General features: G+C 37.5%; 1 long non-coding RNA gene across 1 annotated transcript; it reads right to left on the bottom strand.

Moving 5' to 3' along the window:
- Positions 1-6,170: 6,170 nt before the first annotated feature.
- LOC133843540 (uncharacterized) lies at positions 6,171-6,712 on the bottom strand. Its single transcript, XR_009894517.1, has 2 exons — positions 6,513-6,712; positions 6,171-6,454 (listed from the first exon to the last, which is right to left on the bottom strand). It is a non-coding gene; the product is annotated as an uncharacterized LOC133843540 (long non-coding RNA).
- Positions 6,713-11,717: the final 5,005 nt, after the last annotated feature.

Raw genomic sequence — 11,717 nt, 5'->3', positions numbered from 1 at the left:
ACACAAATATGCATACATACTCGTCTGTATATAATACAAATACCTTCATATATTTATGCCAGAGTGCAAGAGTCAGTATAGCAAGTGCACACGTGGCTGAAAACAAATCCAGCTCTTGCCTGAACTTAGCTTTGCTTTGCTCTGCTTTGATGTCTCACTTTCGAGCAGCAGAACATCTGGGTTAGTGGGTAATGCAGTGCGATTTTTGTGCTGAAAGAGCTCAGCTGAGAGCCCCACACGATGGTCTAACCAGGGCCAGGCCAGTCAGTTGGCTCCAGTTCGATCACATTTGCATTATGGTCCCGTAAACAAGCCACTTGACAGGTTCTCTACATTTTTGGGTGGCACTTTTCGTTGACAACTGACATCTGATGGAGGACCACGCGACATGGACTGCATTGAAAATGGTCAAGAAAATAGAAAGAAAATGCGATACATACAAACTGACATATTGATACTCTCTCATATAAAGACATATCCACCGATCATCAAGACTAACTGATTAAACAAAATAAATGAATCGACAAAAAAGAGTGTGTGAATTCCAAATATCTTGACTGATGTTTAATGTTTTATTATCATTTTAATGTGACAATATATCATAATTTTAATTTGATTTATAATATGGAGAAAAATTTAAAACAAAAATTTTAATTATTTTTCAAGTTAAATACTTAAAGTAAACCAAGATTCTTCAGATCCTTGAATAACGCAATGAAAATAATACGATAAGATAAATTTTGCACTAATTATATTGTGAGTTAAAGAAGGAGTTAAAGAATATAATAATGAACAATCTTTTTATGCGTAAAGTTAAATTCAAAACTTGGAAAACGTCAGCTCTAGTGAACGATAATACGTATATACGTCTGTATAACAAGTATACTTAATTATTTCTACATTTTCAGTTCTTTGTTTTTACTGTATCCGGGGTGAGATACAAAGTCTGTACATAAATAAATGCAAATTATACAAAAAAAATGGCATACATGAAGATCAACTTTAGATTTCATAGAGTATTTTGGAAAAATTCGAAACTATGATACCATAAATCGATTCGCCCAGTTTCGAATGAACGGGTGCAATGTGCATCTAAAAATGGTAGCGAGCAGTGACAAAGTTATGGGACCGCAAAGTGTTAGGAGGGTGTTGGGATTAGGAGAGTAGGAGAAAAAGCGACTTTAAACTCACAGCACACCCAGGCGAATTTCTTGGAAGCGCGAGAAGAGGTTGCTCAAACCCACGCAACGGACGAGTGTCAACTGTCAGTGGCTGGACTTAAGTGGCCATAAAGAAGGCACATCACGTGATGGTGTGCTACTGACAATTGCAGTTTGCAGGTGTTGGCCGCTAGGTGTCGCACTGACAGTTTGGCAGCTAATGCGCGCCCTGGAATTTTAAATGACTCAACGCGCTGCGCCGTCGCATTGACAGTGGAATGAAAAGGATCATCATTGTGATACGTGAAAGTATTCAATTACCGATGCGAATCGAAATCAAATGTCTGAATCGATGTTATGCACTGAACCGAAGTGGCTGCAACATGAGCGGATTTAAAGGCAAGACTCAGTTGAACTTGAACTGCTGTTTCCGCATGCGAATCTTCAGCTCCACTTCGCAAGTGGCGATCAATTTGCCTGACAAATTGAGCACCAGCCAAAGACCTCAACCGCAGCAAGTTGACAACAATCGACTGGCAGCTGAAACCCTAGAAGTTGGCAACCGTGAGCGGTTCCTCAATTTGCGGTTGAGCCAGCGATCACTTGGCCCTCTCTCTCGCTCTCTCTCCCTGCCACTCTGTATTTCTCCTCGCCTCACGTATCACATTTCAATGACGCGACCACATTCCGCGCTTTGCAGGGTTTCCAAAGATACATCTAGATTTCCACTTGGCATTGCCTTATGCAGCACGCTCTGAGCTTCAAATGATTTCTGTGGTCAACTTATTTAAGTGGGCGCCCCTTTCTTTAACTTTGGGTTTTGTAATCTGATACGAGTTGAGCTCAAAACTAAGTTAATTGCGAGTCTGACTAGTATTTGACATAATAAGTGCTTCCCTCGAACGTTTCCGGTCAAATGCAGCATTTGCCGACAAAGCTGCAACACAGCACAACAACGACGATATAGGCATAACAATGCGGCACGTTGCACACGCTTCTATCTTGTCAATAAATCTCAATATCAAAATATGCTAAATGACCACCCGTATGAACCGTAGACAATAGTTCACCAGATGGATATAACTAAAAATGCAAATAACTGCACGAATGGCAAATGCGACGACGAGTTGAGTTCTACGAGTATTCGTACTGGGCTGTGCATAGTATCTGTGAAATGCGCGCATAAATCTACAATAGTGCCACGCCCACCGCCTCTTCCATTCCCGCATTCGCTTCGATTCGTTTTGTATTGTTTTTTTTTCTTTCTTGTTGTTGTCTTGTTTTGTTTCGGGGCGGTTCTTTCATTAAACGCGACGCATGCAAACAATGAACCGTGTTGACAGGTTTCGTTTTTCCAACTCTCGTTTTGATTGATTTAACCTGAATCGGTTGACAGGTACCAGAGCACTTTTGGCATGCCGATGTTATGAGATACAAAACATATGCGAGAGCACAGCATACTTAAGTCCAAGAGTGTATGGAAATAATCGTACTTATGCTAAACGCAGTCCAACAACATCAACCTAGGTGGCACAGGCCACATGACAGACTTCCATTACTGAAACTCAAAACTGTTGATCATATGAAAACTGTGGAGTTATGCAGAACCCTCCTTTCCATGCATATTCATATCGTATATCTATGATTTCAAAAGGATTATTTGTTTATTCATACCTGCTTTTTAAAATCTTGGAATTTGCACAGGTGAAACAGAAGCTAAGCATGAAAGAAGAGCCGCATATGAAATGTGCTTAACTATATATAATCTTATTTGATTATATTTGTATTAAAAAAATAATATTGAAATAAAAAAGTAAAATAAAATTATACATATGTTTAATAAGAAACAAATTACAGTAGAGTATGTTTAACTGTTAAGTACCTGCCACCCATTTTCAATTACCGCAAAACAATATACAAAAAAAATTTTAAATTTTCAATTTTAGTCGAACGCTGTATATTCATATACCATTACATTCTAAATATACCGCAGAGTACAAGATATACCAAAGGCTATTTATGGTATATTCATATACTATTACATCCAAAATATACCGCAGAATACCATATATGCCAGATTGGCAACACTACGGGTAGCGGAATAAAAATAAGTTACTAATTAATCTAATATTTGTATCAATAATTTTAGTCAACCGTGAATAATTAGTTGTATATCGAAAGAAAAACTAATATAAAATTATTCTGGTATAACAAATTGAATTTCATTTAATTTGAAATTTGTGTATATCACAATTTTCCGCTCGAAATCAATTGCTGCTTTACCGCTATACTGGCATACATCATTTAATGAGAGACAATCGTGAAATGCGTGCAGTTTTAAACAGTAGATGTGAATAATTGTGTTGGACAAGCACCGTTACACGATGTCGAGAGCTTGGTCCAAAGCGTTGCCAACGAAGGCCAAATGAAAGACATGCATTTCCTTTGGCCAAATGCCGCACAGACAATTGACGACTGTCTATAACTTGAAGCTGGGGATCCGAGGCGAATCCACTGCGCAAGCAAACGAGTTGAATCATAGATGCAGCTCATGAAGAGCACATCGAATGCGAGACGAATGGTATGAATGTGCAGTGCATGAGTAAATTGATTGACAGTTGAATGATTTAATGAGCAAGAAGATAAACGATGCCCCCTTCTCCCCCTTCAAACTCCGTTTGGTTTTGGCTGCCAACCGCAGCGAAATGAATTACTTATTTTCATTCGAATTTCAATTTGAATCTCGCAAAGGCAAAAGCAGACACACGGCACTCAAATAAGTATCTGTTAGTTGCTGTTGAATAGTTGTAACACGGCGGTCCATAAAAGATGCTTATCTTTCTGCAGCTCTGCAACTGTGGCGGCCTTTTTTTCTTGCCTCGTCATTTGATGATGACGACGACGACGATGATGACGACGACCACGCACTTTGTGTCAACCAGTCAACGGTCTGGGAATTGATAAACTAATGTTAGCTCAAGTTGTTGTTGGAGGAAAAAAGTATACTTTCAAGCCTTGATAGTTGATCATTTCTTTGATGCACATTTCCATATCGTAAACAAACGCAATACACCAGCAATGAAATGTTGGCACTGATACACAGAAAAAAAATTGGTATGAAACTAAAGAATCAATCAGAATGATGTCGTTTGTCCAGACTTTAAGCTTTAATCGTCTTAAATATACTTTAATATTTAAAAATAAATTCTAACTAAATATGTATATATAAATGTTGAAAGCAATATATAAATGTAAAAAAAAACAATTATAACACAATTATTTTTACTTTCTTTTTTTTATACTTGAGCTTTTACAATCTGAGTTTCACATTTTTGCATTAAAGCATGCAAGAGTTAAGAATATATTCTCGTATTTGAAGAATGCGAAATTGGAAATTATTGTAGAACTTCGATCATAATTTAAAAATTTGTCTTCTGGATTCAATTTTTACATCATATCATACAATCTCAATAATTTTTCATAATTTTTGCATAAAAAGTAAGCAATGTGTTTATTTACAAATTTATAAATTTAATTAATTTTAATTTTAAAATAACTCTGAAAATACTTTACATTACATTTTTTTTGAGCTTGAAGACCATCAACCAGAATAAAATTACATGAACATTTCTTTTGCAGTGTGGCATAGGCTGAAAAGCTTCTCTTCAATTTTCCATTAAATATCTTACACATAATTAAATTTGCTTCGCCATTTAAATATTCATCTCCGAAAAAGCAACAATTGCATTTAAAGCTCTCTCATTTCTTTCATTTCATTTGTTGTTCATTTTTATGTCATTTGTGTGTGATCAGAGATCTATGTGACTGAGAAGGGGACTCCTCGGTTAAAGGGGAGCGACCACTTGTCTTTTCTTTTTTATTTGAATCGTACCCACGCAGCTCTCACGCACTCACAAGTCCGCACATAATTTATGTATCGGGCAAATAATGTTTAACGATCTTTACATTTACATTTACCAAACAGCGGGAATAATCGTATCTCTCTTCCTTCTGTCAATCTCTCTCTCTCTGTCTGTCTCTCTCTTCGCATTCCTCACTTTCAATATTTCATTACTAAACTCAGCTCAGTTTCGATTGAATTGATTGTTCAAATTTATTGTAATTCCCTTTTTACACTATTTTTAGGATTATCGGGTAACAACGAAATGTAATGAACCGGTAAAATCAAACTGCGGATAAGAAAATGCTAAGAACTTTACAACTGAAGTCAGGATGCTTATAAGAGTCTTTCAAAAGTCGGAATGCTGTCGCATATGTGGTTGCCCAGTTGCTCGCTCCCGGTGTCAGCGAGAAGTCAACGTAGACGGGCAATTGCAATTCTGCATATATCGATGACTTCGCACAGAGGCGTAGAGTAATACGGAAACCAGCGTATGTGCACAATCCGTGGATGCTTAAATGACTCAGGGATAACAGTTTCAACGAGGCCGAATTCAACGAACAAGTCAGTCAATTGGTGAATACACAACACTCGCGGACTTTTAGCAGATCACGAGTGATATGTTGTTGTCCCGCAACGATTCCCCATTGCGTCAGCTTCTGGCAATACCAATAAAAGTGTCAGCACGGCAAAACTATGAAGCGGCAGAACTATACGCGTTCATTGTTTGTTGGTCAATACGAAGGTTGTCCAGCGAACTGAGTGATATCAAGGATGTCTTGGCTCGTATGAATACCGAACTGATGTCGCAAGTTTAGGTTATCCTGTGCCCCATCGCATAATGTTCGCCGAAATCTTTCTACGATTTCGAGAGGATGAAACGAATTGAATCCAAGCCAACCCTAAACCTCATTCGATCCCGCACTCACATCAGACGCTTCTAGATCATGCATCAAGTCTAATGCTTGGGAAAGTGCTGTCGCGTATTAACTATCGTGGCTGATCGGTTTCCTTCTACAAAGTCGTTGATCCCCAACTATATTTCCAACATTTTCTGTAAATCCTAAATTATTTAAATTTTCTTAATAAAACATTATTTACAAATTGGAAAACTGCTAAAGGTTTAGAAATGCGGGTATCTTGAAATTTATCGTGTATAGCCTTGAGCTCACGCCTAAATTTGTCAATGTTGTTGTAGTTTCTTTGTCATGAAGTGAGGTCTATACACACACACACACTTGTATTTGTATGAAACGATGTTGTAATGAGCCACATTACACGATTCACAGTTGTTAGCTGTTACCATTGTCGTTTGGCTCTAATTAGTTTTCAAATATGGGCTTGCCCTCACTCGCATCACTCGCATTGTCCCAATCAATTTCAATCCGTAAGCCTAAAGAAATGAGAAAACACATATACACATTGTATATCATTACATATTTCTTTTTCACTTTGTCGACATGTTTTACACATTTTTGCATAATAATTTGTACATGCTAAACAACTTTTCCATATGATGAAGGTTGCCCTGCGGTGCTTCGGGGTCCCGAAATGTTTGACATGTTACAAGCTATTCGATTCAATTGAAATTGATGAAATAATGGATTTGCCTTTAAATTATGAATATGCTAATCACAACAAATTTAAGTTTAAAAAATAGGTAGAACAAGAAACATGTTACATGGGTGAAAAATCAAATATATTTTTTTTTTAAAAGTAATTTTAAATATTCAAGAACTAATTAAGCTTACACTTAATAAATAAATCCTATTACACATCGCATTGAAATCACTTTTGAAGTTTGTGTTGCTTTATTGGAAGATGGAAGTTTGGGTTGACTGTGCTTATACAAGTTATTTGCGTTAGCTAAATAAAGGCAAATCGAAATCCCAGCAACTAATGGCAAAACAGCGTAAGACGAGATGGAAGAAAGAAATAACAACACGTCAAAAGGGAGAAATAATTTAAATAAGAAAACACAAGCAGCTGTTGCAGCTCTCTGGATGGAAATGTGCCAGATTCACACTCGCACAGACTCACAGACGCGCAGAAATCCTTATACAATAACAATCACACACAGCTACAAGCAAAAGGGATAATCTCATTATAATGAAACGCAAGTTATGCACGCGCAGCCAACAGCCGCTAGATGGCGCCAGCACAAGCGTCAGTCAAGTGTCGCCCGCACAGCTTAGAAGCAAATGAAGGAGGAATGGGAGTACGGCAGGCAACTTACAGCTGCTGCTGCTGCTGCTGCTTTTACTGGACGAGCTGATTTTCTGGATGCTTGGGATTGGAATGGAATGACAGCCGGATCTGGTCCTCTACGATGGCATGAGCTGACATGCGAAATACGTTGGCGTAAAAAAAAAACGAACAGAATCAGAATTATAATAATTTATTTGTATTTTTTACTTTGACCGGACCGGACCATTCAATCTGTGGCGCGTACTCTTGACTGTCTTACTAAATTTTGCCCGAGATGTACAGTGGGTCATTGTGGACGTTTTTGTGTTGTTGATCTTGCATATTTTATTTTGTTGGTTCAGACGGTGTACAATTTTAATTTAAGAACGTTTGAGATTTTACTTAATGGGTTCACATTGAACATTTTTGCATTCTTGAATGAAAAATATATTTTTGTATTTTAAGATTAAAGAAAATGAATGAGTTATAGGCTCACAAGGGTGTACAATAGATTCGATGGAATAATCACTAGTAATAATATTTTATTGTATGTGTAAAGATTTGTTTTAGTTCATTAATCATTATCATCACAGGTATTTAAATTATATATCTTAATAGAAATATCTGCATTAAATTTTAGCATCATCGACTGTTGGATATTGACCGATTGACCAATGTGCAACCCAGTATCATATTAATATCAGCAGCTTAATTTCAAACTCATTTGCAAATATTTACACACAAATCGAGATGGAGTAAAACCCTTTCGCAGCGCAGCGGATGAGGATCCCAAATCCTACGTGTAACAGGTGCACGACCCCAACACACAAAGTCGGGTTCGAAACTTTTTTCATAAATTCTTTTTCTTTTCGAGATTAATTACAAGCCTTGCGTAATGAGCGGATTTCCGGTACGTTCTTTTCGTTTGCTTACCTTCCACCCACTTCCTTTCGCACAGCTACAGCCTTTCGCCCCTTCCGCCCGTTCCTCTTGTCTGCTCGTACATTTTGCGTTTAATAAAAATTGAATGAAATTTATGAATTATTTGCGCGCAGCGCATAGAAATGTGGCCACCCACATTGAGTACGAAAGGTGAAGACCGCCTGCAATCGTTGCCATTAACTGTTGTTGTTCTTGCTTTTGGCCTTTGCTTTTGCTGTTGCTGTTGCTGGAATCTCGGCAACGTCGGCATCCGCCAATCGTTGATCTTCATTAGCGGTGCCGACGCAGTTGGCGTCGCCGCGACGTCGTTGTCGACGTCTTCATAGACATTGTTGGAGTTGCGTCTAAGTTGCTGCTGCCGCTCTAAAGCTTAAAATTTATGGCAACGCATTTGCGGCGCGCGCTTACGTACGTACATAATGCCGTGGCCAACAGGCAATGGCAACAACAACAACAGCCAGAATAACACCAACAACAGCAGCAATAATAACAATAACAATGTCTGGCTAATAAAGCGTCGGCGTCATCGTCGTTGCTGTTGTTGTTGTTGTTGTCACGGCTGTCCTTTATTAGTTCATTGCTTTGGCTAGCTGCTTTGGCTTTGGCTCTTTTGCCGGTTCGCTGGCGCTCGTATCCATTTACACTTGGATATTTATCGTCGCGGTTTCTTTGCGCCACGACGACGACCTCCTGCACCGCCTCGAATGGAGTTGTCCCATAACTTTAGCCGTGAGCACGCTAAATACGCCATTTAACACAACATTTAAAATGCATATCGATTGTATATCAAAAGGTCGTTTCATTTTCATTACATAACGCAATCTCAGCCAGGCAGCAACATGTGTGTAAATATCTGACGTGACAGCTCGACGAGAGTGTTTGTGTGTTGAAAATAAATGGAAATTAACTCATCGCCTTTGATTGTCCTTTTTGCTAGTCACTTAATGTCAACAAATTGTTTAATCAATCTAGATTCTTTTTATGTCAGTAAAAAATACAGCTGAATTGTGTATCTTTTTAAAATAAATTTCTTTTGGAACTATAAGTAATATATTTCTATTAAAACCAATGCATATCTATTAGTAGAGATAATTTAACCCGCTACACCTAAAAAATAAAGTTCTAAAATCACGATTTTTGTCTTAGTACTGAGAATTTTGTGTCTAGAACATGCAAATCCTAAAACTCATCTTGATTTCATGAACATTTAATATTACATAATACCTAAGTTCTTATTAATAAAAAGAATCTTTTAGTTTTAAGAACAAAAATCTTATTACTAGATTAAACAAATATATAATTTATTATTTTTTTAAATTACTTATTTTACCATTTTATGATTTAATTAATTATTCAGTTGCAACTAACTGAGCTATGACTGAAAACACTTAAATCAAGATAAAAACTTTATAGGAATTTCGATCGATTACAGTATTTCGTAACCTAAATCTAGAATTTCTCTTATTTTGCAAAATTGAACAGCTTTTATAATTATGTTCTTAATTTTAAGAAATGTTTCTTAAAGTGGTCTAATTTCAAGATGAATGTTCTTGATTTTAGAACTTGGTATTTTTTCAGTGTACGGTATATTAATTTGGTATATTTTAAGAATAACTCCAACAATTGGAAAATAATATAATATTCAAAATATACTTTAATTAAACAAATATGCTAGTATTTCTATTGGGACAATTTTAATTCTTCTTTCGTTAATTATATTTCCCATGCTTGGGACAATTTTAATTTTTTACTTATTTTATTTTTAATAGATGTTTCGATTTCACGAAGGCCCCGATTTCAGTCAGACCTTCAACGCCTAATTAAATTTGAAGGAAAATAAATTAAAGCCTCAACCATCATTTTTTGCTCAACTGCGCTTGCTCAAATCCATACTTGAAGTAATACTCCGAAGCTCTCAACCAATTGTAATGCCATTTGCATTCTCGTTCCCGATTTCGAACAGCTTTTAAGCCGCTTTTTGGCGTTTCGAATGTTCAATTGGCCAACGCACTGGACATCGCGTCGTTCATAAAAACGTCAACAATTTCAGAGACAAGCCGGGCCCAATATTTATGATATGTACTGTAAGAGCGTGTATTGAAGAACTGGCCGCCTTGCCAAATTGCCACTTGGCGCCAAAAACTGGGGGGAAACTCTGGCACTGTCAGCATTAAGAGTATATGCATAAATTTTATTTTACCAAAAAGAAAAAAAAAAAAAAAGAAATAAAGAATAAAATCGAAAATTTTTGCAAGTAAATTTTTAATTTAAAACACATTTTATATGCAAAAAGTGAAGAAAACTCGACTGTGTGAGTGTGCGGTGCAGGGGAAGTGGAGAAGAGGCCGCAACAAAACTGAAACATAAATAAATCTGAAATTTTATGCACTCAAAAAGCGCGCAGCAAAGGGACTACGGGAGTACGGGAATCCTCTGGCATTCGTCGAGAAACCGAGTGGAACACACATAAAAGCTGTTTGCGACTTATAAAATCTGGAGGGAAGTAAAATAAACAAACTTTTGTTTTCCCGAAAAAAAAAAGGAACGCAGCTCAATGTGACTGTTATAGCCGTACTTGCAGTTGTTGTTTGTTGTTTTGTTGTTGTCGTTGTCGTTATTGTTGTTGTGGCAACCCTGTTAAAGCTGCTTGTTGAACATGCAATTTCTTTTGGCTGCACTGCGTTCGATTGCTGCGGTTCGACGGCGGCGGCAGCAGCTGCAACAACAGCGGCAAGGACAAAAGCCAACAATGGATTATTAGTGGCTCTTAAGCAAACACGGCTCGTCGCCAGTTGTCGGTCTCCGGTCGCTTGTCGCTGGACACGGGGCGTGGCATCTGAGGGGCGACTTATGGCACCGCACGAGCACTTCAAATATCCAGCGCATGTGTGTGCGTGAGCAAGTGTGTGTGAGTGTGGACCGTCGCGACGCCTGCTGCTGTCGTTTAATCTTGCCCTCGGTCTTCGACGTCGTCGTCGTCGTCGTCACCGCATCCGCCACTGATTTATCGCTGAAATGTGGGCGTTTTTAATTAATTTCGCCGCGCTGCGCTTCGAGCAGATTTTCGTTTGACCCTCTCATAAAGCTTTGTAATAAAATACACGATGCACACAAAAAACAAGCGCGGGAGTTCTACTCAAGATCACTAGCCCAAAGATACCCATTATTACGCCCTTGCAACCTGTTCTAAATAAGAAATTAAACTCAAATTTGCGTATCTTCGAATGAAAACTCTTTTGGCCGAATGAATATGGAAGTGAAAAGTAAGTAAGAAATTATGAAAGAAAAATATGAAAGTGAAAAGTAAAGTAAATAAGGAATAGAAATAAGATTGTTGTATTTAATATTTAAAACTCTTTCGGAAGTCAAAAGTGCATCAAATAAAAAAGGGTGTCAATGGTAAATAGAATAATAGAATAGTTAGCTGAGCTTTTGCTGCATATATGATTGCAATAATTTTTTAAGGATTACAGGGTATCAAAAAGAACCGCCCATCACTTTGAAATTTGTCGCTGAGTTACTTAATA

The sequence above is a fragment of the Drosophila sulfurigaster genome, chromosome 3 (assembly GCF_023558435.1).
Source record: "Drosophila sulfurigaster albostrigata strain 15112-1811.04 chromosome 3, ASM2355843v2, whole genome shotgun sequence".
NCBI classification, from domain to species: domain Eukaryota; kingdom Metazoa; phylum Arthropoda; class Insecta; order Diptera; family Drosophilidae; genus Drosophila; species Drosophila sulfurigaster.
The sequence above is the reverse complement of the archived record's forward strand: the minus strand, read 5'-3'. Positions and strand labels throughout refer to the sequence as shown.